Source organism: Macaca nemestrina, chromosome 5, assembly GCF_043159975.1.
Source record: "Macaca nemestrina isolate mMacNem1 chromosome 5, mMacNem.hap1, whole genome shotgun sequence".
NCBI lineage: Eukaryota > Metazoa > Chordata > Mammalia > Primates > Cercopithecidae > Macaca > Macaca nemestrina.
In genome coordinates this window covers 114,976,353-115,000,754 of record NC_092129.1, presented here as the reverse complement: position 1 = coordinate 115,000,754, position 24,402 = coordinate 114,976,353, and the positions used below count along the sequence as shown (strand labels likewise).

The 24,402-nt window shown below is 36.4% G+C and overlaps 1 long non-coding RNA gene across 2 annotated transcripts in view; it reads left to right on the top strand.

The window, feature by feature from the left end:
• Positions 1-24,402, top strand: part of LOC105479477 (uncharacterized) — a 186,395-nt gene that overhangs the window by 73,682 nt on the left and 88,311 nt on the right. For both annotated transcript variants that reach the window (XR_011623629.1, XR_985922.2), the window contains one exon: positions 7,258-7,387. This is a non-coding gene — a long non-coding RNA (uncharacterized lncRNA). The remainder of the gene's footprint in view (positions 1-7,257; positions 7,388-24,402) is intronic.

Here is a 24,402-nt window from a genome sequence, read left to right as displayed (position 1 = left end):
CCTCTGTGCATCTCAGAATACTTATTTCCAAAACAAAGGTGGGAGTACATTTTCTGTCCACCTCATAGAGTTTTGAAAATTGAAAAGATATATATAAAAGTCTTTGAACATTCTTTCCTACAGCACTTTAAAGTACAAGGCAAGCATGGAATATTGTTAATACTATAAAGTCATTTGGGTATTTTACATTTTTGTATTGCTCAGTGAAAGATTCTTCCTAGAAATAATATCTAGACTCTAATATCAGCACTCAGAGAGAAAGTGTTGGCATTAATGAAAACTCCGATGAAACAAAGCCATTTAGTTCTTACTCCAAACTTTCAGATGGCTGAGGCTCATGCTCTCTTGAGCACCTGTGTGGGGCATTCACTGTATTCAGTGCTGCTCAGGGGACATTTAATGCTTTTCCTTCAAATGTCCGCATTTTGGACATTGACTTTGGAAACATAGCTGGCAAGCGTTCTATTAAATCCCAGCCAGTAAGTTAATAGAAACATACTCTAGGCTTTTTAGGATTTCCTGGTATTATAATAATTGTCCTTTATTTGCAGTCTGATCTCATAAAGCATATTTTCTTTTTCAAAACTACCCACCCAGTTTCCAAAACCTAATCTGGAGTGTCACAAATGTGCATTTCAAATAGAGATTTTTGGAGGGAGTAGGATAAAATATGTAGTATTATATCTTAACACATTTTTAAGCCATGAAACATTTGCAAAATGCTTAGATCCCTGTGAACTAAATTAAATTTTCCCATGTGCTTAATTCACGAACTAAATGTAGAAATTCTGACTTGGAACACTGAGTGAAATAAAAGTACCAGGCTTGGTTTGAGAACATTAACACTTGAGTGATAGAAAACAAAAACTACAACTGTTTCAGAAGAACTGCATCATCTTTGAAGATAATTTTCTTGAAACCAGGATTTTAATTTTTCTTACCAATAATTGAAAATGTCTTACCTTATGACAATAGAAAATAAGCATATGTAATTTCAAAGCCACGTGCTTGAACATATGAGAAAAAAAGTTGTTTGTGTTTTATTACAGATTCTTAGGTTGGGTGTAATCAACATTTGTTTTATTGACACTTTAGAAGTTTAATTGCTTGCTATAGTCACTCTCCAAAGAATAAGCAATTGACTCTCTGTATTATTAAGATAGCTAAGCTACACCCCAGCTTTGTCATCTTTTCTTGCCAATATGCTTAATAACATTTCTCCCGAAAGGAACATTTGCATACTCTTGGTGTGTAAAATACAGGAATTGGCTTATAAAGCTATAATTGAGGGAAAATATTGCTTTGCCCACCTCCTTTGGAAGGCCCCCATTTGAATGTAAGTTGCATTATTCTCCAGAATTATCCCCCAATCGCCCTCTGTGCCATCTGGAAAGTAGGAAGCCCTGCTTTCCAATATGTGCACTGATGAATGTCGATTCTTGGAAATTATCAGAGTCTCAGATAATTACAGGAGTCCTCTCTTGGCCCCTTTGTTCATTTGAAAAGCAGAGCTTAGTGGTAACTTCCAGGGCCCAAGTGGCTCCCAACATCTCACAGGCACACGCTCCCTAGCGCTAGGCCACACCAAAGAAGGACAAAGTCGCCCATAGAGGCGTAAAATGAGAAATCAGAGTATGATTTCTCATTTTACAAGTTTATAGGTTATGTATTAGTAAGATCTTCTTACTAATAAGATCTTCTTACTAATAAGATCTTCTTTTAGGTCTCCTGTTAATGTTTAGGCCACCTACATATTTAAGAAGATAAGAGATCTAGGTTTAGAACCACAGAGCTGGAGGGAAGCTTGGAGATTATGAAGTCCAACACCTTATTTTAAACAAGGTAACCGAGGCCCAAATAAATTAGATGGCTGCTCAAGGCCACAGAGAAGACATCTAGCGTGGGCTCTTTTTTTGTTTTCTCCATATAGTTAACATTTCCTATCTTGGGGACCTGATTCACAAGATTCCACAAAAGAGGGAGGATATTCTATTTAAAACCCATCAGCGAGCCAAACAACCTCCCAACCTAGCTGAAACTCCTTGTTTATGTGTGAATGGGAGCATAATACGTGTGTTTCCACGGTTTTCTTTCTGCTTACAGAGACTGGAGGTGGGAATATGGGGAGGAAGTGACTATGCCTCAGAATTTTTTTTTTTTTTTTTTTTTTTGAGACAGGATCTTGCTCTGTCACTGAGGCTGGAGTGCAATGGTGCGATCTCGGCTCACTGTGGCCTCTGCCTCCTGGGTTCAAGTGATTCTCCTGCCTCAGCCTCCCAAGTAGCTGAGACCACAGGCCTGTGGTACCATGCCCGGCTCCTTTTTGTATTTTTAGTGGAGACGAGGTTTCATCATGTTGGCCAGGCTGGTCTCGAACTTCTGACCTCAAGTGATCCACCCACCTTGGTCTCCCAAAATGCTGGGATTACAGGCATGAGTCACTGCACCTGGCCTGCCTCAGAATTTGTATGTGCATCATCAGCATCATGTAGGGCATGAAATTCTCTACCAAGAGCCTTTATTATAACTTGAGGATCAATGAACAATATGTAAGTATAGATAACCAGCAGGTTAAGTTTCCAAATGATTTTGAGATCCTGTTTTGCAACTTCTATTTATAGCTTCCGTTCATGTATTAGAACATTGCTATACCATTCCTAACACTGCTATACAGCTTTGCATTTATATAGCTCAACTGGATCTTATTACTTACTCTTCATAAATAGGAACTCATAATTGGCAACAGATTAGCACTTATGGTAACTATAGCAATAATTCAATAAAATCAGTAGAAAATATGCATCTATACATTTTAAAAGGTGAAAGTAAGAGTTGGTGTTCAAATCACCTATTATGCTGTCATTGTAATGTCACTGTTTTCCATGTTTGCACATCTTGGGTTGCGCCCTGGAACAAAACAAAATAACCCAGAATTTGTTTCTTTGGAGTGTATTCTTTTTTCGCTCTCTTTGTACCTCAAATGATCAGAAAATAACCAATCGACCTTTCTCAGGGAATAACTTTTTAAAGATGTGTTAGTGTCCCATAGAAGTACCATGATGCTAACAACCTACCCTTCTTTTACACCTCTCTTTCGCATACAAATAATGTAACATTATGTAAGTTGCTTTGAATACTGGTGCTTATTTTCCAAGTGCATCTAGTTCCTGTAAGCCGGCACCAGCTCATTTATTTTGTAGCCTTTCTTTTTCTAATGCTAACAATAAGACTAATAATAAATTTGAATAATAAAATATTTTGGAAGACCCCAGAGAAATCACTTTAGACTGGAGTAAAGGTAACTGCTTAATTGCTAGTCTTAAAATAAGGTCCCTACTGTGGCTAAATTGTGAATAAACAGATTGCATACGTACCTTGGTTTTCAAAAATCAGCTTTAATTAGTTTTTTTTTTTTTTTGCAAAAACTATAATACTCTGACCAACTTCCTAAGAAATTATGTTGTTGGGTTAAAGACACATACATATCCAGTTAGAAAGTCTTGCAATAGGTATTTTAAAAAAATACACTATATATGCAAAACCATTCTAATTGCCATGAACACTTTTGTGAATACCACTAAGAACTTTCATTATTGAAGTGCCTCGACAGATTCATATTTATAAATAATTCATATACTCTCTCCCTCTCTCTCTGTTCATGTGTGCATGTGCCCGTTTGTGTGTGTGTATACATGTATACAACATTTTTTTTTCTATTGCAGGAGCCTATATGGAGAGGATAATTTGATCTGATATATTCTTATTGCACAGTGATTAATTTATGAAGAAATCAGTAAACCAAAAATAGTCTGTCTTGAACAGCTGTCTGAACAGATGGAAGAAATATGAGAGAATGCTATGCTGGTGCTTGTGGGGCTGAAGGGAAGGAGAAAGAATAGGGAAGAGAGATAGTCCCACCTTGGAAGAAATTTATATCTTTTTCTAGTAGGCATTCTGCGATTCTCTCCTTACTGCCTCCTGTTTCCCCAAAGCAAACAACTGTTTTAACCCCTCTTTCCTCTCTTCTTGGATTAGAATGTTTATTATGATAAAGCTGTATTTTTCAACTGTAGGTATAAAAGCACATCACAGTAATTTAAAGCTATATAAGACATGCTTATTTAAGACTTAGAAAGAAGGTTTTGGGTGCTGGTTGCTCCCTTATCTTCATAGTTTCTTTGTCTTCATTTAAAGAAGAAATGTTGTTTCATGCTCTAGAGATGTCAGTGAAGGGGATGAGGTGGTGATACTGTGTATAAGGCATTATTGTACATTTCCAGCTTCTTGGTGAAATTGACTATGACAGGGTTGAAATTCTCAGGATGCTTAGAATTTCATCTGACATAGACTTAATCCACAAGATGAAAACAAAGGTGGCTTCTGGGTGGAAAGGAAGTGAAGATGAACGATAAATCACATTTAGGTTCAATAATTATGATGGAGAATAAATTCACTTGCAAGGTTTGGATTTATCTAAACTACTTGAAAATTTTGACCATCAGCTATTAGAAAGTACTATAGCTAGTCAGTTCCCCCAGTTTTGGATCTTAACCTTTCATATGACAATGTATTGTGATAAGTGGGATTTGCAAGAAATGTGCTTCTACGTCTGGCTTATTGTATATTCGTTACTTTTAAATAATTGGTGAAATGTACTTCTACCCCTCAATTGAAACACAGTAAATATATTCCACATTTGAAATGGAAGGGCTCACACAAGTTCTAAGAAAACAAATCCTGGATCATTTCTAAAAGGTGATAACAACAACATTATGTGATCATTATAGTCATTTGTAAATATAAGTATGATAAATGCAACAGCAGCCTGCCTGAACTTAGGACTCTTGGATTTTATTAATGAGGCAAGTGGTTCACTGCAGCACTTAGAAGAATGTAGGCTCTGCTTGGTTGTGACCTCTTAATTGATTGGCAAACCTAAACAAAGTTAATCTACATAATATCTTCTTACATAATTATTTCATTTTATTTTATTTTTGAGATGGAATTTCATTCTGTGGTCCAGGCTGGAGTGCAGTGGCATGATCTTGGCTCACTGCAACCTCTGCCTGCCTGGTTCAAGCGATTCTTCTGCCTCAGCCTCCCGAGTAACTAGGATTACAGGCATGCACCACTACACTTGGCTAATTTTTGTAGTTTTAGTAGAGACAGGGTTTCACCATGATGACCAGGCTGGTCTTGAACTCCTGACCTCAGGTGATCCACCCGCCTCAGCCTCCCAAAGTGTGGGATTACAGGTGTGAGCCACCGCTCCCGGCTTTTTACATAATAATTTTAAAACCACTTACTTGCTTCTCATATTAAGTCACTGATTATTGACTTCAACATATAACAGGATGTGGAATCATTTAAATGATTTTCCATTAGGTATCATTAGCAACATATGGAGTGCTTGAATTCATCCAGAAACATTATTCTCTAAAGAGGATCTTGATGCCATAGCTGCCAGAGTACACTTCCAAATGATATTCAGACTTGTTTTTTTGCGATGTGTTTGTCACTTTATCTATTCACATGAGTGCATCATTTTTCTTTGTATTACTGTAGTAATTTCATGTACTAGTTTGGCTCAAGCTTTGTTGTAACTAGCATGTAATAATATAACTTACAGAACATTATAACACAGTAAAAATTGTAGACATTGCACTTGAGAATCATTAAAATGAATGGAAAGTATGAGTCTAGATTTTGTGTATTTTGGAAGGCCCTAGAAAGAAAAGTGTTCTATTTTTTTCATAGTCAGAAAGCCAAATCAATTCCTAACCTACACATTAGAATCTGCAGTGCTAAAACTCCGGAATACTGACGGTGCTGAGAACAAGGACCACAGCATGTATTCACAGATGAGAATGGGGAGGCTGAGTGTCTTGTCCTCAAGCAAGTGGATACTTTCTGTCCCCCTGGGTCCAAAATATGAAGTTGTCCTCGGTCTTGTTTTAGGTTATTCCATTCAATCTCTGTGTGCTGAGGCAAGTGGATGAAAAGATGATGGGTTAAGTCCTTGCTTGGAATCATCACTATTCTTGTACTTCCATTCCAAACTTGAGCAATGAGGACCTCACGAGAATGGAAGAAGCCATATTGCATTGGGAAAATTAAATGGTTTTACTTTAATGGGATGTTACAACTGCAAATTGTATTGTTTTATTCAGTTGGCAAATGCTTTGCGCACTGTGAAAACAAGAAGGGTGTATAGACACCTTAATTAGAACCGTGTATCCCTTCATTACTGAAGGTCATGCCAGCTCTCAGCTCTGGGTTGGCCTTAGACCCTGCTCTGCCACAGGAAGTGCTTACTGTGGCTCCGAGGCGAGGCTCTTCTGAGTGCTCTGTGCCAATTCAGTCCTCACAGCAGTCTTAGGAGGATGTGCTGCTGTGATCCCTGTTACACATACGGGAAAACTGAGGCACACAGGAGTAATGTCCTTGCCAAAAGCCACGTTGCTAGCAAGAATTGAAGCCAGGTTTGGACCCAGGCTGTCAGGCTCCAGAGTTCAGATTCTTAATTCCTTACTACACTGTGCAGTCTCTCATGTAACTTAACAGTTAGTCCCATAAGATTAAAACAAACAATAAAGGCTTTCCACGTGAAACATGAGAGAGAATTGATGTCAAATCCACTCCGATACTAAAATTGTAAGGTTAATAAGAAGCATTTAGAATGGTACAGAATCTTCTGAGAAATGCCACAGTCCCTGTCCCCAGTCACATTCTCTACAGATGACCCTCTCCTGTTCCTGTGATGGCCCCCAGACATGGTCTTTTCAGATACTCAGTGTGTCCAACTTAAATCTCCAACCTTTCATCTTAAAACAGTTCTCATCATGAAGAAATAGGCAGTGGTTTCTAAGGGGCTTCGTGTTCCAGCTCCAGTTACATTTTTAATTTTAATTAAAAAAATTCAAGTGGTAATTCAAGTAGGCCAAAAAGCAAAAGCTTTGGAACAATATGTGTCTTTTTTCTCCTCCTATTTTTGCCCCTCTGCCAAGTTCACATCCTCTCTTGCCCAATCACTGGGGTTAGTTGCAATATATTTTCTTTCAGAGCTTTTTATGCACATCCAAGCAACTGATTGATTGTTACTGTATGTCAATTTTAAAAATAAAAAGTAGCAAATAAAAAGACTACTACATTTTGCTTTTTTCACTTACAGTAAATATTGAGTAGTTCTTTCCATGTTAGTATACATAAACTTTCCTTCTTAAAATTATACTATGTATCTCGTTTGTTTGTTTGTAGAGACATCACCCAGGCTGGAGTGCAGTGGTGCAATCATAACTTCCTGTGACCTCAAACTCCAGGGCTCAAGTGAGCTTCCACCTCAGCCTCCTGAGTAGTTGAAATTACAGGCCTTAGCCAGCATGTCTGGGTAAAAATTATATCATCTGTCTCTCTGTCTAGCTATACATTCATACAGCTTCCCAGTATTCTATTGTATGGAAATACAGTACCTTAATTTCTTTATTTGACATTTGCATTGCTTCTAACTTTTGTGTTACAAATAATAGTGAATGAATAATCTTGCACATCTATCATTTTGAAGGTGTACAAATACATCTGTAGGATAAATTCCAAAAGTGAAGTTGCTGGGTCAAACACATATGCATTTTAAGTTTTGACAGATATTGCCAAATTGATACTGCATAGGACCAAAAGTATCTTTTTTCTGTTTTTTTCCTGCCCATTTTTTGCTCATGGCTGAGGTCCCTATTACAAAAGACAGATTAACAAGAGAAAAGCGTACAAATTCATTTAATAAGTTTCAGGAGATACCAGAGCTTTCATAAAGATATGAAGACCCAAAGAAGGTAGACCTGAGTATCTTTATGCTAGGCTTGATGAAGAATGAACAGTTGTGGAGAAATATGATAAGGTAAAAAATAATATGATCTATTGATAATAAAGTGGGGAAATGTAGAAAGGCCTTTCCGTTCCTTTGTCTTTGGAGAAAAGGATGTTTCTTTCCTGTGGGTAGAGGGATGGCACCTCTCATATGAGGGTCTTGTGACCTGCTTTAGGGGAGAGGGGTGGGGGAAAGGTCAGAGTGACCTCCCTGCATCTGCTGTTTTATCAAACTCATTCAGCTTAAAATATTCAACACCAAGATGGCATATTTTGGGATGGCATGTCCAGAAAATTATTACTCTTCATGGAGAATGTACAAATTTGCATGTCCATTCACCTCTGATGCATGAGTGACTGTTTCCCCACCTCTCACCATACAGGGTATATTACTAAACATTTATGTTTTTGCCAGTATCTTAAATAAAAATTGATATATCAATTTAGGTTGCTCATCTTTTCGGGTTAACAGCTATTTGCATTTCCTTTTTTGTGAACAGTCTGTTCAGATTTGTTGCTTATTTTTCCATTAGATTGATTTTTTTTTCTCTTCTCAGTTTGTGGGAACTCTTTGTATGTTAGCAAGATTAGCTTTGTGTATTATATAAGTGGCAAATACTTTTCTCAATGTGTTTGTCTTTGGACTTTGCTTACTATTATTTTGCTACATAATACAGATATGTTATTTCTGTATGTGTAAAATTAATCAATCTTTTATTTCATGGCACTATGGACTTATTTTAATGTAAAGCTTAAAAATGTGTAAAAAAGTACCTGTGCAGAATACACATAAAAATCATGGAGCTTAACCTGCTTCAATACATGATATATTTTCCCCAAAGAAATTGATTTCTGCACAGTGTGTGACTTGAAACTGCCAAGAAGGTTAATGCCCTAGGCCCTGGCTACAAAGTAGAATTTAAGCCTGTGGAGTTATATAGCTGCAGGATATTCATCATGGATTTTTTGGAAGGTGCCCCCTTTTCCCTGGGAGCCACTCTGCATTCTGGCTAAGCTGTCAGCCAAATGTTCATTTTGGGGAGCAAGAATTGTAGGAGAAAAAAATAATAGGCATCTTTGAGAGGAATCTGCCAGCAGAAATTGAATTGTATTTTCTTTAACCTTTGTGAGAGATTTCAAGTAGACAAGTTTTATTATTGAGAATCCGGGATTTCTCTCCAGATAATAATAACAAGTATAAAAAATACTTTACACACATTTAAAATTTAATTCTCACAATAACTTTATGAGGTAAGTTCATTAGAATCTTCATTCTGTAAACAATATGAGACTTGGAAATGTTCAGTAATTTACCCAAGGTCATACAGCTAGCGAGGAACAAAGTTGAGAGTAAAAATCAAATCTCATCTCATTCCTAAAACCATGCTCTAAACGACAATCTTAGCTACCTCTTTAGTTATAAAAGGTCCAGCCTAGTTTTGCAAGACCCAGTTGCTTTCAACTGGGCACATCATTTAGCTTTGAGAAGAAAGCATAAATATTACTGGATCCTCCAGTGATAACAAAATTCCCTGAGGTTTCTTTTTTTTTCTTCACTGGTTTTCAAATAGTAATAAAAATAGTTGCTGTGGAAGAATCATATCCAAATCTCAGTCACTGTGAGCTGCTTGAGATCAGCTGCATCTTTATTCATCTTTGTGTCCCAACACCTAGCGCAATGCCTGGCATATGTAGCCAATAATGCCTGCAGAATGCATATATAAAAGAATAAATCCTCTCCTTATTACCTTCCTACTTTTCTAACTGACTTGGTTTTTAATTTTATTTGCCACCAGGAAATACATTTACATATTTCAAAATTCAAGGCACAAAGGGGGATGCAGTGAAAAGTCCAGCCCCCGCCCCGCTGCTTCTTCTAGCTACCCAGATCTTGTCTCCTTAGGTAATCATATTATTGGTTTCTTGTGTATTCTTCGAACATATTTAAGCAAAAATCAATATATATTCCATTAAACACAATTTAGTTATTTAAAAACACATATACATTTATTAAAAAGTTGCAAAGCTTGTTAATAAAAATATGAATCATGTTGAGAAGTAAAAAGGGAAAGAAAACTCTAGTATTGAAACAATCCATTGGGAACATTTTAGGAGTATTTTCTTCCATCTCATGGAATTACGAGGTACCCTTTGATTACTCTTTTCACTGCTGTTCCCTAACTCGAAGTCAAACTTAGATGTTAACAAGGAATGACTAAACATCACACCCCAGCAAGGTTTCAACCGGGTTGCTTTTAAATTTGGCCACTGCAGGAGAGGGAGCATCTTCTGGTGAGATGCAGGGCAACTAGGAAACAGTGACTTCTAGGGCCTGAAGAGAACACAGATGACACTGCTAAGGATTTTGCAGCAGACATCTTGAGTGGCTCTTTTTGCAGAATCTATTAGCATCTGCAGATATTAAGTCTGGAGGAGGTAAATTGAAGCAGTTTGATGCAGATACTGAGAACACCATATAGTTAGCCTGTCAGTTTTCCATATCATGTATGTATGTATGTATGTATGCATGTATGTATTTATTTATTCGTATAGAGACAAGGTTTCACTCTATTGCCTAGGCTGGACTTGAGCTCCTGGGCTCAAATGATCCTTCCGCCTCAGCCTCCTGAGTAGCTGGGACTGCAGGCACAGGCCAACATACCTAGCTTAGCTTGTCAGTTTTGATAAAAGAAAATTCTGAGTCTAGGCAGAAGTGCATTTGTCAGTGGGGATACATGCTGGTGTGGAATGGAGAGGTGGGTCAGGGGTGAAGTTTGCACAATGACAGAAGCAGAGAATGTGGACAAAAATGGCATCTTTGACTTGTTTTTTTTTCAAGCTAAGGGATACTTTGAGCTATGGGCTTTAGTAGTACTCTAACAAAGAGATTGGTACTTTACACTCTACGTAAATATGTTGGAGTACTAGGTGCAATTACTGCGTGTGTGTCTGTATTTTGTGAATGTGTGTGTCTGTGTATATTTATATCCCTACATACAGACTTTTTAGTACACTTAATATTTTCCTTTACAAATAAGGTTCAAGAAATTCTCAACTCATAATTTTGTTTTAAAGATCTGGATTAAAAACCCATTCATATGTGGTTCAGAAAAGGGTCTGATCATGGGAATTTAAACACAATTGTGGCAGCGTGGGCCCAAAGTGGACAGAGCAGGTAAGCACTATCCCGTATAAATTGGTGACTGAAGACAGTAGAGCACTGTCTGGGAGTGACACAAACCACACAGGCATTTATTCTCCAAGGTTTTGTCTGGTAAGTTTTCTTTCTTAACTTTCAGCTTCAATGAATTGAGACTAATATGTTCAGCAAAAGGAGTTAAGACATTCTCCTTATTGGAAGTCAAGTGTAGAAAATACCCATGAAGTAAATTCACAAGAAGACTGTTACAGAGTAATTGCTTTCAATCTCCTAACCCTTACCCTGCTCCCCTTGGTGCCTCTGTCTGCCACATTAACTCATTAGCAAAGTGGTAAAGGCTGGGACGCCAGGACCTTACAAAGGCCCCAGCACACTGAAAGTGCATGATAAATATTTGTTGAGTGAACATTTTATACATTTGCATTTTTAAAGAAATAGGACAGTGAAGATGAAATACAGTCATCTCTCCAGTGACCTGACATAAATAATGGTCTTTCTAGTTCGTCGTCACCACCCTTCATTACTGGTCCTTTGGTCCTTTGAAATGCTGTCTTTTGGGGCTTCTGGCTTACCATTTTCAATTACTTCAAACTGTTCTAATTACCTCTGGCAGATTAGTATTTATAAGGAATAGATTTAATCACATTACCACCTGCATAAAAAGGTACTGTTTACCTTGGCATTCAAGTCTTCTCTGTCTCCATTGGTTCCGTTTTCCCACGGTATGCCAGATTCATATATTATAGTGGAATTAGGCTGGACATCTCTCCATTTCTCAAGTACATCTCACACTTTCCTACATCCATACCTGCTGCTCTTTGTACATGCCTAGTGAAATGCCATAGTCTCTACCATATGAAATCTATCAACCTGTTTATGATATCTCTCATCATGACTATCACTCTCCCCATCATGTGATCTCTTCCTCTTCTGCCTGATATTACAACTTCTTATATACTCATTTCATTCTTCCATGCTTTCTTTAAATTGTTACTTTTATTTTAAATTAATGCATAATAATTATACATATTTATGGGGTAAAATGTGATGTTTCAATACATGTACACATTGTATAATAATCAAATCAGGGTAATTAGCATATCCATCACCTCAAACATTTATCATTTCTTCATAGTGGGAACATTAAATACTCTCTTCTAGCTATTTTGAGATCTACAATCCTTTTTGTTGGCTATAGTCATCCTACTGTATAAGAGGACACCAGAACTTATTTCTTGTATCTAATTATAACTTTGTACCAGCTGACCAACTTGTCCTCATTCCGTTCTCCCCACTACCCTCCCCAGTCTCTGGTAACCATTGTTTGCTACATCTATAAGATCAACATTTTTAGATTCTGTATATGAATGAATTCTGTATATGAATATGTGGTACATTCTTTCTGTGTCTGGCTTATATCACTTAACATAAAGTCCTCCAGGTTCATCTATTTTGTCATAAATGACAGGATTTCATTCTTTTTTTATGGCTGAATAATATTCCATTCTTTTTTATGGCTGAATAGTATTCCATTGTGTATATATACCCCATTTTCTTGTTCTATTTATCCAATCTAAATTGGATATTTAGATTGATTCCATATCTTGGCTATTATGAATAGTGCAGCAATATACACATGAGAGTGCAAATATCTTCTTGATGTAGTGATTTATATACTCAGTAGTGGGATTGCTGAATCGTATGGTAGTTCTATTTAAAAACTTTTAAGGACTCTCCATACTGTTTTCCAGTATGCTGTACTAATTTATATCCCCATCAATAATGTGTAAAAGTTTCCTTTTTTCCCTGTATCCTCTCCAACACTGGTTATCTTTTGTCTCCTTGATAATATCTATTTTAACTGAAGCGAGGTGATATATCATTGTGGTTTTTACTTGCATTTCCCTGATTATTAGTGATGGTTAGCATTTTTCTATATATCTGTCAGCCATTAATATATCTTTTGAGAATTTTCTATTACAATCTTTTGCCCATTTTTGATCAGATTATTTATTTATTCGCTGATGAGTTGTTGGAGCTCCAACTCAGTCTTTTGTCAGATGAATAGTTTACAAATATTTCCTCCTTTTCTGAGTTTTTTCTTCACTTTGTTGATTATTTTCTTCGCTGTGTAGAACATTTTAGTTTGATGTAATCTCATTTGTCTATTTTTGCTTTAGTTGCCTGTGCTTTTAAGGTCTTGTTAAAAAAAGTTCTTGCCTAATTCAATGTTATGAAGCATTTCCCCTACATTTACTTGAAATAATTTCATAATTTCAGGTCTTACACTTAAGTCTTTCATCTATTTTGCTCTGATTTTTGTATATGGTGAAAGATAAGGGTCCAGATTTATTCTTCTGTATGTGGACATCCAATTTTCCCATTACCATTTACTGAAGAGACTATTCTTTCTCCAAGGTGTGTTCTTGGCATCTTTGTCAATTAGTTGGCTGTAGATGCATGGACATATTTCTGAGCTCTCTATTCTCTTCCATTGGTGTATGTGTCCATTTTTATGCCAACACTATGCTCTTTTGGATACTGCAACTATCCAGTATGTTTTGAAGTCTAGAAGTGTCACACTTCTAGCTTTGTTTTTGTTTTTTGTTTTGCTCAAAATTGTCTTGGCTATTTGGCATCTTTTGTCATTTCATAGAAATTTTAGGATGGTTTTGTCTATTTTTGTGAAGAATGTTATTGGTATTTTGACAGAGATTGCATTAAATCTGTAGAATACTTTGGGTCGAATGGACATTTTAACAATATTAGTTCTTCTAATTTATGAACAGGGAATACCTGTCTACTTATTGTGTCCTCTTTAATTTCTTTCATCAATGTTTTATAGATTTCAGTATAGAGATCTTTCTCCTCCTTGGTTAAATTTATTCCTAGGTTTATAATTTTTTTGGTAGCTCTTGTAAATGGAATTGTTTTCTAGATTTATTTTTCAGATAATTTACTATTAACATGTAGAAACACTACTGACTTTTGTATACTGATTTCTTATCCTGTAGCTTTACTGAATTTGGGTAAAAACTAGTTCTAACAGCTTTTTGGTGGAGTCTTTAGGGTTTTATTTGTATATAAGATTATGTCATCTGCAAACAGGAATAATTTGACTTCCTCCTTTCTGTTTCTTTCTCTTATCTAATTGCTCTGTCCAGGTTTTCTAATACTTGGTTAAATATAAGCAGTGAAAGTAGTCATTCTTATCTTGTTCCACATCTTAGAGGAAAAGCTTTCAATTCTCCCCCCCTTAGTATGCTGGTAGGTATGTGTTTGTCATATGTGGCTTTTGTTATGTTGAATGTATTAGTCAATTCTCATACTGTATAAAGAAATATCTGAGACTGGGTGATTTTTGAAGAAAAGAAGTTTAATTGGCTCACACTTCTGCAGGCTGAATAGGACATATAGCAGCTTCTACTTCTTGGGAGGCCTCGAGAAACCTAAAATTATGGCAGAAGATGAAGGGGAAGCAGGCACATCTTATGTGGTGGAGCAGAAGCAAGAACTAGGGGCTGGGAAGAGGTGCTACACACTTTTAAACAGCCAGATTTCATGAGAACTCTGTCAGAAGACAGCACCAAGGGGATGGTTCTAAATTATTCCTTAGGGATCCACCCCCATGATCCAATCACCTCTGACCAGGCCCCAACTCCAACACTGGCTATTGCAATTCAACATGAGATTTGGATGGGGACACAGATCCAAACAATATCATTGAGGTATGTACCTTGTATATCAAATTTGTTAAAGGTTGTTTATTTTGCATGGATGTGAAATTTTGTCAAATGCATTTCCTATGTCTGTTGAAATTATCATATGTTTTTGTTCTTCTTTCTGTTAATATGACAAATCACATTTATTGATTTGTGTGTGCTAAACCATCCCTGCATCCCTGTGATGACTCTCACTTGATCATAATTAATGATCTTTTAAATGTACGGTTGAATTTGGTTTGCTAGTATTTTGTTGAGGAATTTGCATCTATGTTCATCAAAGATATTGGCCTGTAGTTCTCTTTTTTGTTGTGTCCTTCTGTGGTTTTGGTATTAGGAAATACTGGCCTCATAGAATGAATATTAACTTTCCTTCAATTTTTTGTGAATACTTTGAGAAGTATTGGAATTTGTTTTTCTTTAAATGTTTGGTAGAATTCAGCAGTAAAGCCATCAGGTTCTGAGGTAGTGTTTTTTGTTTTTTGTTTTTGTTTTTCTTGTATTTTTTTTTTTAGAGATAAATTTCATTACTGATATTTCCTCACTTGTTATTGGCCTGTTCAGACTTTCTTTTTCTTCATAAGTCAATCTTAGTAGATTGTATGTGTCCAGGAATTTATTTTTTTCTGGACTATCAAATTTTGACATAATTATTCATAATTGTCTCATATGAGCCTTTGTATTTCTCTCGTATCGGTTGTTATGTCTCTTTTCTCATCTCTGGTTTTGAGTATTCTCTCTCTTGTCTTAGTTTAATAAGATTTGTTTGTTTTGTGTATCTTTTCAAAAAACCAACTTTTCATTTCATTGGTCTTTTGCATTGTTTCTGTAGTCTTTATTTCATTTATTTCTGCTCTGATTTTTATTATATCTTTCCTTCTACCAATTTTGGGTTTAGTTTGTCCTTATTTTTTTTAGTCTGTTGAGGAGCAATGTTAGGTTATTAGAAATCTTTCTATTTCTGAGGTAGCCATTTGTTACTATGAACTCCTAGAACTGCTTCTGTTGAATTCCATAGGTCTTGGTATGTTGTGTTTCCATTCTTGTTTCTCTCCAGAAATTTTTAAATTTTCCTTGTAATTTTTTCATTGACCCATTGGTTATTCAAATTTCCATGTATTTTTAAAATTTCTAAAGTTCTTTTTGTTATTGATTTCTAGCTTTACACCATTGAGTTCAGAAAAGATACTTGATATAATCTCTATCTTCTTAAATTTGTTAAGATTTGTTTTGTTGTCCCACATATGCTCTATCCTGGAGAGTGTTCCATGCGCAGTTGAGAAGAATGTGTGTTCTGCAGCTGTTAAATGGAATATTCGGTAAATGTCTGTTAGGTCTGTTTGGTCTAGTGTGCAGTTTAGGTATGATGTTTCTTTGCTGATTTTCTGTTTAAATGATTTGTCCATTGTTAAGAGTGTCTCTCCACTCTTGAATTACTGGACTATAGGGACTGAGCTTTGCTCATATTTCTGTCTTCTACTACAGTTATCTCCAACTTCCTTGGGGATAAGAATAATGTGGAGCCCTTGTTACCTGGAAATTCTGATTCAGGAATTTAGATTGGACCTCAGTTTTTTTTTAAACAAATGTTCTGGGTAATTCTGAATATTCTAAAAGATGGGAAAAAACTCCACAGCGCACAGCAGAGTACCTTACACATATGAGTGCTCAATAAATACAGTTCACTGTGCAAGAATCAGCAGTGGGGCAGAGGAGCCAGTAGCCATGTATGTATTTTAAAAACATACATTTATACTTGATTTTGAACACCCAACAATATTGTAGGAATAGTTTAATGAGACCCTCAAAAAATTATAATTTTGATGTGGGCACAATGATTCAATTTTGGGCAAACAATCTTTTTACTGTGCAGGATAAGGGCACAGTCATAGAAAAGTGAGTATATACAATGCATCTTATTTTAAATTTTTAATCATTAAGAAATATTCAAAGAAAATTGTGTTGTTTCCTTGTATGATTAACAGTAGCAATGGAAATAAACAAATTGTCCACTTTCTAAAGAGAATTTTTGAGTTCTCATCATTAGCCCATGGTATATCTAACTACTCTATTTAATATGTGTAGCTTGAAAAGCAGAAGCAATTTTACCATCCAAAATATGACTTCATGCTATGTAGGAAAGAAGTGAAGAAAGTTGAGAAAGAAGACCCATTGGACACATTTTCATTTAGCTTTGATCCTTCAGATTTCTCTTCATTCTTTGCACAGCCACCTGACCTTTTCTTTTCTTCAGATATATTTTCTTTACAGCAGGAGTCTGCACATTGCCTTCTGTTCTTCTGTGCTTTCGCTTCCACTTGCCCCTACCAACTGCTCAGGTTTACCCTGTAATTCAATTCAAATTATTGTAACTGTTGACATGTTATTTTTTTGTTCGTTTGGGATGACCTTTCACACCAGTTTCCTTTCTAGGTTATGGGAAGACTTTAGATTTGTTACCTATTATCTTTGTGGTCCAAACATCTTGACCAAGGTACCAGGTCATGTGGCTTAGAACAGCCCCTACCTATGAATGAAGTGACCAAGGGCCATTGTCCTCAGTGAAAATCAGTGGGTGGGAACAATTAGAATGGTATAGAGGTGAGGCTCATGCTGAAGCTTGGCTACTCTGGGATTTCTTTCTACTGTATTTCATTCTTTCTTTAATTATAAATGATAATTCAGAGGTCATTTTCTTGGCATATATGTTTTTCTATTATATATATGTACATGTATATACACATATGTATATACATGTAACCTACTATTACATATTTTTTTTTCCTGAAACTCCATATAAATACTTTAAGTACTTACAATTATTAACTGAAAATAATGTTAAGTAAATAATAATTTATCAGGCCCATGTGTACATAGAGACAAGCAGAGCTAACATCTAAGAAGTATTCTAAATTTTGTTGTTGCTTTTCTTTTCCTTATTCCTTCCGGATCTTACCCCATTATTGGCAAGACCCTCTCACATTATTGTTTGCAAGTCTAAAGCACAAGAATTAGTGGAGTGTCAGTAAATGCATTTGAGCTAAGTGCTTCAGAGAAGAGATGATTATGAGACAAGGAAGGTAGAAGCATGAGACTATTAGTTGGCAACAGCAGCTTGGCTGTGGTGGTAAAGGGATCACATCCTCTGCCAACCTCCATCTTCTAGAAATCTGGTTGCACCTGGCCTAAACCCAATTCTGCAGACTTTGTGAGGCCTGCCTGAGAGCCTCCTCAGGGTTTTGGCTTAGCTTCTTGTGATTCTCTGTTAAGCCTTTTCACTCCTACAGCATCTACAGAAGCAGCCTCAGGCTTGGCCACGCTAGTCTGGTACAAAGATAAGTCATTTTTTCAGGTTTTTTGTTTTTCTTTTTTGAGACGGAGTCTCGCTCTGTCACCCAGGCTGGAGTGTGGTGGCGTGATCTCGGCTCACTGCAGCCTCCGCCTCCTGGGTTCAAGCAATTCTTTGCCTCAGCCTTCCGAGTAGCTGGGATTACAGGCGCCCACCACCATGCCTGGCTAATTTTTTGTATTTTTTTTTAGTAAGGACAGGGTTTCACCATCTTGACCAGGCTGGTCTTGAACTCCTGACCTCATGATTCACCCTCCTTGGCCTCCCAAAGTGCTGTGATTACAGGTGTGGGCCACCGCGCCCGGCCTCAGTTGTTTTTTGAAGAAATTCTCAGCAGAGACATTTTCTCTGATTTACAAAATTGTGTAACTTTTAGTAACTCTTCTGAGAATTTTGCAGCCTATTAATGGGGGTTGAATCAGAGCGTATTCAGCTCTTCATCGTCTCCCTGACTCTCTCCTTCCCTCCTGACTTTGGTGCACTGAGACCTTTCTCCCCTGGTCTTACATGTGCTCTTCACATCTCTTAGTCTGTTTGTGCTGCTGTAACAGAACACGTGAGACTGGGTAATTTATAATAAGCAGAAATTTATTTTCTCACAGTTCTGGAGGCTGGGAAATCTCAGAGGGGTCTTCTTGCTGTTTCGTTCCATGGCAGAAGGCAGAAGGACAAGAAAGGATGAGAGAGAAATGGGCCCAACTCATCCTTTTATGAGGAACTTACTCCCATAGTAACAGACCCACTCCCATGATAATGACATTAATCCCATTCATCCATATAATCCACTCCCATCGGGGCAGAGCCCTCACGGCCTAATTGCCTCTTAAAAGTCCCAGTTCTTAACATGGTTACAATGGCAATTACATTTCAACATGAGTTTGGGAGGAGACAAACATTTAAACCATACCATTGCATTTGGGGTCTATCAGAGTGTCTCCTGGAATAAATGGATGGTTTCACATTAGAGGTGGGATTTGAGATAAGTTTCAACCTTCAATGATTAATCAAATTTTCTCTTCCTACCAAGTCATTTTTAATTGATATTAAATGATGGCATGAGCAAATGTTTTACAGGAATGAGACAATGTAAAAGAATATTGAAGTTAGAGTAAAATGAGCAAATGAGAACAGGCAAGCTTCAGCGACTCAAACTATTAAGTTAAATATATAGTTATGAAAAAAGATCGATATTAAGCATATTGGGATGAAGGGATGTATTTTTTTCACATCATTTTATCATTCTTTCAATTAATTTCTCATACTAACTTTGCTCCTTTCTCATCTTTTCAATCTCTACCAAACTTCTTTCCTCATTTCCTTTTTGAAATTGGGAGGTTTCTTGCCTAGATAACAATCTAAATTTGGTAAATCAAATAATTTCCATATTGTAATATAGTAAACTTTTTATATTTTTGGGATGATAGTGAATGAATACAAACTTTGAAATGGTGCTCTTATAATTCAGGTATTTAGGAAGATTTTTTTTTCTAGAACTGTAAGTTGAACAGAACTGGTAACAGATGGCTCAGCATCAGTGAAAGGTATTAAATGCTTCTTTAATTGGTATTAAATACCTCCTTGTTCTGCAGGAAGCAGAGGAGAAAGAAGATTCACAAACACTGAGATGACTTGATTATTTGAGCATAGCCGTGGTGCATTTTTGTTTATCAAGATAGCATATGTTATTCTCATCATTAAATGTCCACTAAATTGTGTTGAAACCTGAAAGAAGATTAGAAGCGAAAACCTGGGAGTGTGTAGAAAATACACATGCGTGGAAAAACCGACTCAGCTTGGTTTTCTGGTCCTAGCTCTGCCACAGCTGGGGTGACCTTTGCTAAAACAGTAAACTAGTCTCTGGGTGCTCAGGGTTTTACATCTGTAAGTTGGTAAAATCCCTGCCTCCCTATCTCAGGGGGGCAAATAAGAACTTGGGATGGTCAAATACTATGAATTCTTTAGCAGATAAAATATATGTTTTCCCTTAAAATATGACCATTGTGGGTAAACACAGTTCTGAAAAGTTGTAATAGAATGGCAAATTCAGTAGCATCAGTAGCACAAACAGCACAAATAATTCTGTTGCTACAATATAATACGGAAGGACATAGACTTTGGGTTTTAGTCATAAAATGTTCAAAATGACTTTATGGCCATGGATCTGAGATAAAACAAAAATTTTATTTTATTTTACAAATTTCCATATGCAACACTGAAACACAAAAATTTTATAAATAAAATATACCAGACTTTCAGATTGTTGGTGTTAGTTTTTCTCTTTGGCTTACTTTTCAGTTATTTCCTTACTCAATATTTCCTTTTCAGTATGTCATTTTCCTAGGCTACAAGCTCTCAAGGTCTTCTTTTTCCCCTTCAGGGAAAAAGTTCCTATAGGATCTAAGGGCAATTGACAATGAGGGATTACAGATTCGATGGTTGGAAATAAACTAGGATTTGTTTCTTATAGCCTTGGTAAAACCAAAATCTCAGATTAAATATAGTGTCACTATTATAATTGTACTAAAAGGTCTAGTAGATTTTTTATACCCTCTGAGTATCCAAATAAAGCCAGAATTTAAAAAAATCAGATATAATATGTTTTCTGGGAGGAAATTCTCAACAAAGACATTTCCATTTAAGTATAATTAACATTAATTTGTGGAAAAGTAAATGGCAAAATGATTAATTTATTTTTATTGACTGTATTTCGACTCTTTAAAAATGATTACTAAGACATAGAATTTGCTTTTATTAAAGAAGAATAGATGTAATCTGTCTTTATTATTTAAAACTGTGCTTGATAGTGCATCGGGAAATAAACAATATGTCATTGACCAGATGCTGGCAGCAAAACAGTATTTCTTCAAGTCTACAAATATTAAACCACAGATTTGAAAATGCTCTGGAAAATTATTTTCTCATAAAAATCATGCAAAGGAATAAATTAGCATCTTATTTAAATGCAAACCAAAGAGTTTTAATAACACCTGCCAAGGTGCAGGATTTCAAAGGGAAGCGTGACTTAGGGTTTATTATTTTGTTCCGTAGAAACCCATCTTGAGTTGCTATCTATCACAATTCAATTGGACACATTCTTTCAATTGAATCAAGTAAAATAGGAGGTACATAGGATTGTCTATAAGACCTACTCAAAAGCAGTTAAATAATTCTTTTTTAGATCGTATAGGAAGATAATGAAATGTTCTCACCAAAATAAAAATGAACAATTGGGCTGTAGCCCAACTTTGGTCCTTTGTTATCTAACTCTTTAGAATGAGGATAATGTACGCTCTGCAGAGCCCTTCAGTTTCTATATAAGTATACATAAAAAATACGCCATCAAATCGCAGAACAACAGATGAAGTAGGGTGTAGAAAAACTTTAAGCCAAAATCATTAAGCCCAAATTGCCTTATATTTACATGAGTATACCAATTATTTATTAAGTGAGTATTTTGTTTAGATTCTAGTTCTAAAAAGCTGAGACAAACGGGGCTTAATATAGCAATTGTGAGACATGGAATTTAGGACATTCAGGTGCATTTATTTTTTCTGATGATTATTTTTACTGAAGTTTAAAAATGTAAATAAATATGAGCAAGACTCTTCATAAATAAAGTACACCAGGAACACATTATCTCTTACAGAAGATAAAACATTTGCCTGCAGCACTGTCATAAACTCAAGAAATACCAGAAAATCACTTTGCCATTTCTGCAACGTACTTGTAAGGAACATACACATATCCTCTTTATGTGAGATCTCACCTGATATAATAACTACTTATCATTTGTGTTTCTATGATACTTGCTTGAGAAGCCACAGACTAAATGTGTTTTAGCATTCATAGGTAGAATTTCTCAGAATCATCGGAAGAATAAGAATAGGATACTAAAGCTTAAAGAAGTCTTAGGGATTATCTAGGGCAACACTCTTCTCCCCTATTCTTGTTCCTCAGATATTCTTTTTTTTTTTTTTAATGATCACACTGAGGATCAAATGGATTAAAGAGATTAAGTGACTTTCTCAAGATTATAGAGGTTGTCAGAGCAGAGCTGAAACTAGAACCAAGGTCTTTTCATTCTTTTTGTTACAACTCTCTGCTTCAGTAATGTAGGTCAAGAGTACAGGGCAGTACTCTCAGCAGATTTTCTGCGTGACTTGTCCATGTTCATTTATACCATTCCCCAGAGAGTGCAAAGCCATTTCTAGAGAAGTTGCATTTTCTTTTTACACAGAGTGCAGTTCAGATGTCAGAAGTCATGTGAGATCATCTTGGAGTGAGTCAGCTCTGCAGACCTCCAAAGCCTTACTCCTTTCTTCTCTCCTTAATTGGTGCTTCTCTCACTACTTGTAGAAAGGAATAGTTATTACTATTATTGTTATTTTTTAAAAAATTTCCAATGTTCTTGCCACATGCATGAGTTCTACAACACTTGAGCCCATCTATATCTGTTTAGGGAGAGGAGGCTCTGCCTCATGCACTTGGATATTGCAACAGTATCAACTTGCTATAAAAATCTAAATATTTATCTCAATTTCAATATTTTATGAGTTGGTGAAAGGTAACAAATTGCTTGCACACCAACCCTGGACCATGAACCATACTTTGAGTAGTGCAGGTTTAAGAAACCCACTTGTGAATAAGATGCCTCCAAGTAACACAGCAGAAATCCCAACATTTTCTGTTCCCCTCAGTTCCTCTCTAACCTACCCCTCAACCCCCACCATGCTAGTGAATGACATTAATTTCTCCCTGAAAAAAGAAGGAGTTGTAGAGACCTGCTCCCTCTTTCCTCTCCCTAACCCTGTGTTATCTGGATAAACTATATAAACCTCCTTCCTCAGCTTCAAAGAAGAAAATGTCCTTCTTTAGGTCCAGTTTAGTAGGATGGTTAAGAGCACTTTCTCTGGAGCCAGGCTGCCTAGACTTAAGTCCTGAATTTTAACTTACGAGCAAGAAAATTCAGCTAATAATCTGCTTTAGATTCTTCATCTTTAAAGGACTTAAAATAGCATTCTGTGTGTAGTAAGTAATTGATAAATGTTAGCTATTATAATTATCCAAGACTAACCTTGCCATTTAAGCTATGGGGCTGCTACCCTCTGTATTCCTCAGGGATCCATTGCCACTAATAATACCTCTTATCCCTGGTAACTTCTTGCTATGGCTATGATCTTATGCTGCTTATATTTATATTTAATGATTCCTCGTCTTTTAAAGCTACCCTTCTAGAAAAGAGAATCTAGACTTCGTGCCTGTATTCTCACTTACTCTTTTTTTTCTCCTACTCATTTACTTATATAATTTGGTGGGTTAAGAGAGTTCCAGTGTAACTGTAAGGGAACTTGCTGGCACCTACACTAGATTAGGAGGGCAAGGAAGACTCCCTGGAGGAAGTGACATATAAGTCAAGGATGAGTGGGAGTTAGCCAGGCTAAGAAGTAGTCTTCCAGGTTGATGAAACAGTATGCAGCCTTTGAATGACTGAAAGTCAATTCAGTGCAGTTAAGAAGATATGGAGGAAACTGTGAGTGGAGAAGCCAAAGAATGTAAGAGATGGGACTAGAAAGGCAGGTAGGAGTCTGTATGACAAATTATGACAAAAATTGTACTTTAACCTGAGGATGCTAGGAAGACAGATACTGGGAGTGCCAGCACAAATGTCCATTTAAAAAAGATCACCCTTGTTCAAGAAGGAGTGCTATGGAAAGTTTTGAAGTCAGTGAGATAATCCAATTTCCCTTTTAGAAAGACCCCTGGATTAGAATGAGCAAAGGAGAGTATAAAAGTATAGGGACCCAGGAGGACATTGATAGGTTTTATGGGAAAGTGTCAAGATATTATTAGTAAGATTGTGGTTCTAGAAGATCAGTGTTCTAGAAGGAGGGGTAAAGGTCAGGAATTGGGGAGCCAGAGGAGGCTGGGGATCAAGATGAGATTGCAGCTAAAAACAGACCTACCATATGATCCAGCAATCCCACTGCTGAGTATATATCCAAAAGAAAGGATATCAATATATTGAAGAGATATCTGCACTCCCAGGTTTGTTGCATCACTGTTCATAAAAGGTGAGATTGGAAAGCAACTTAAGTATCCATCAACAGATGATGGATAAAGAATATTTGGTACATATACACAATGGGGTACTACTCAGTCATAAAAATAATGTGATCTTGTTGTTTGCAGCAACATGGATAGAAGTAGAGATCATTATGTTAAGTGAAATGAGCCAGGCAGAGAAAGACAAACATCACAAGTGAGATTTAAAAATCAAACCAATTGAACTCATGGAAATAGAGAGTTAGAAA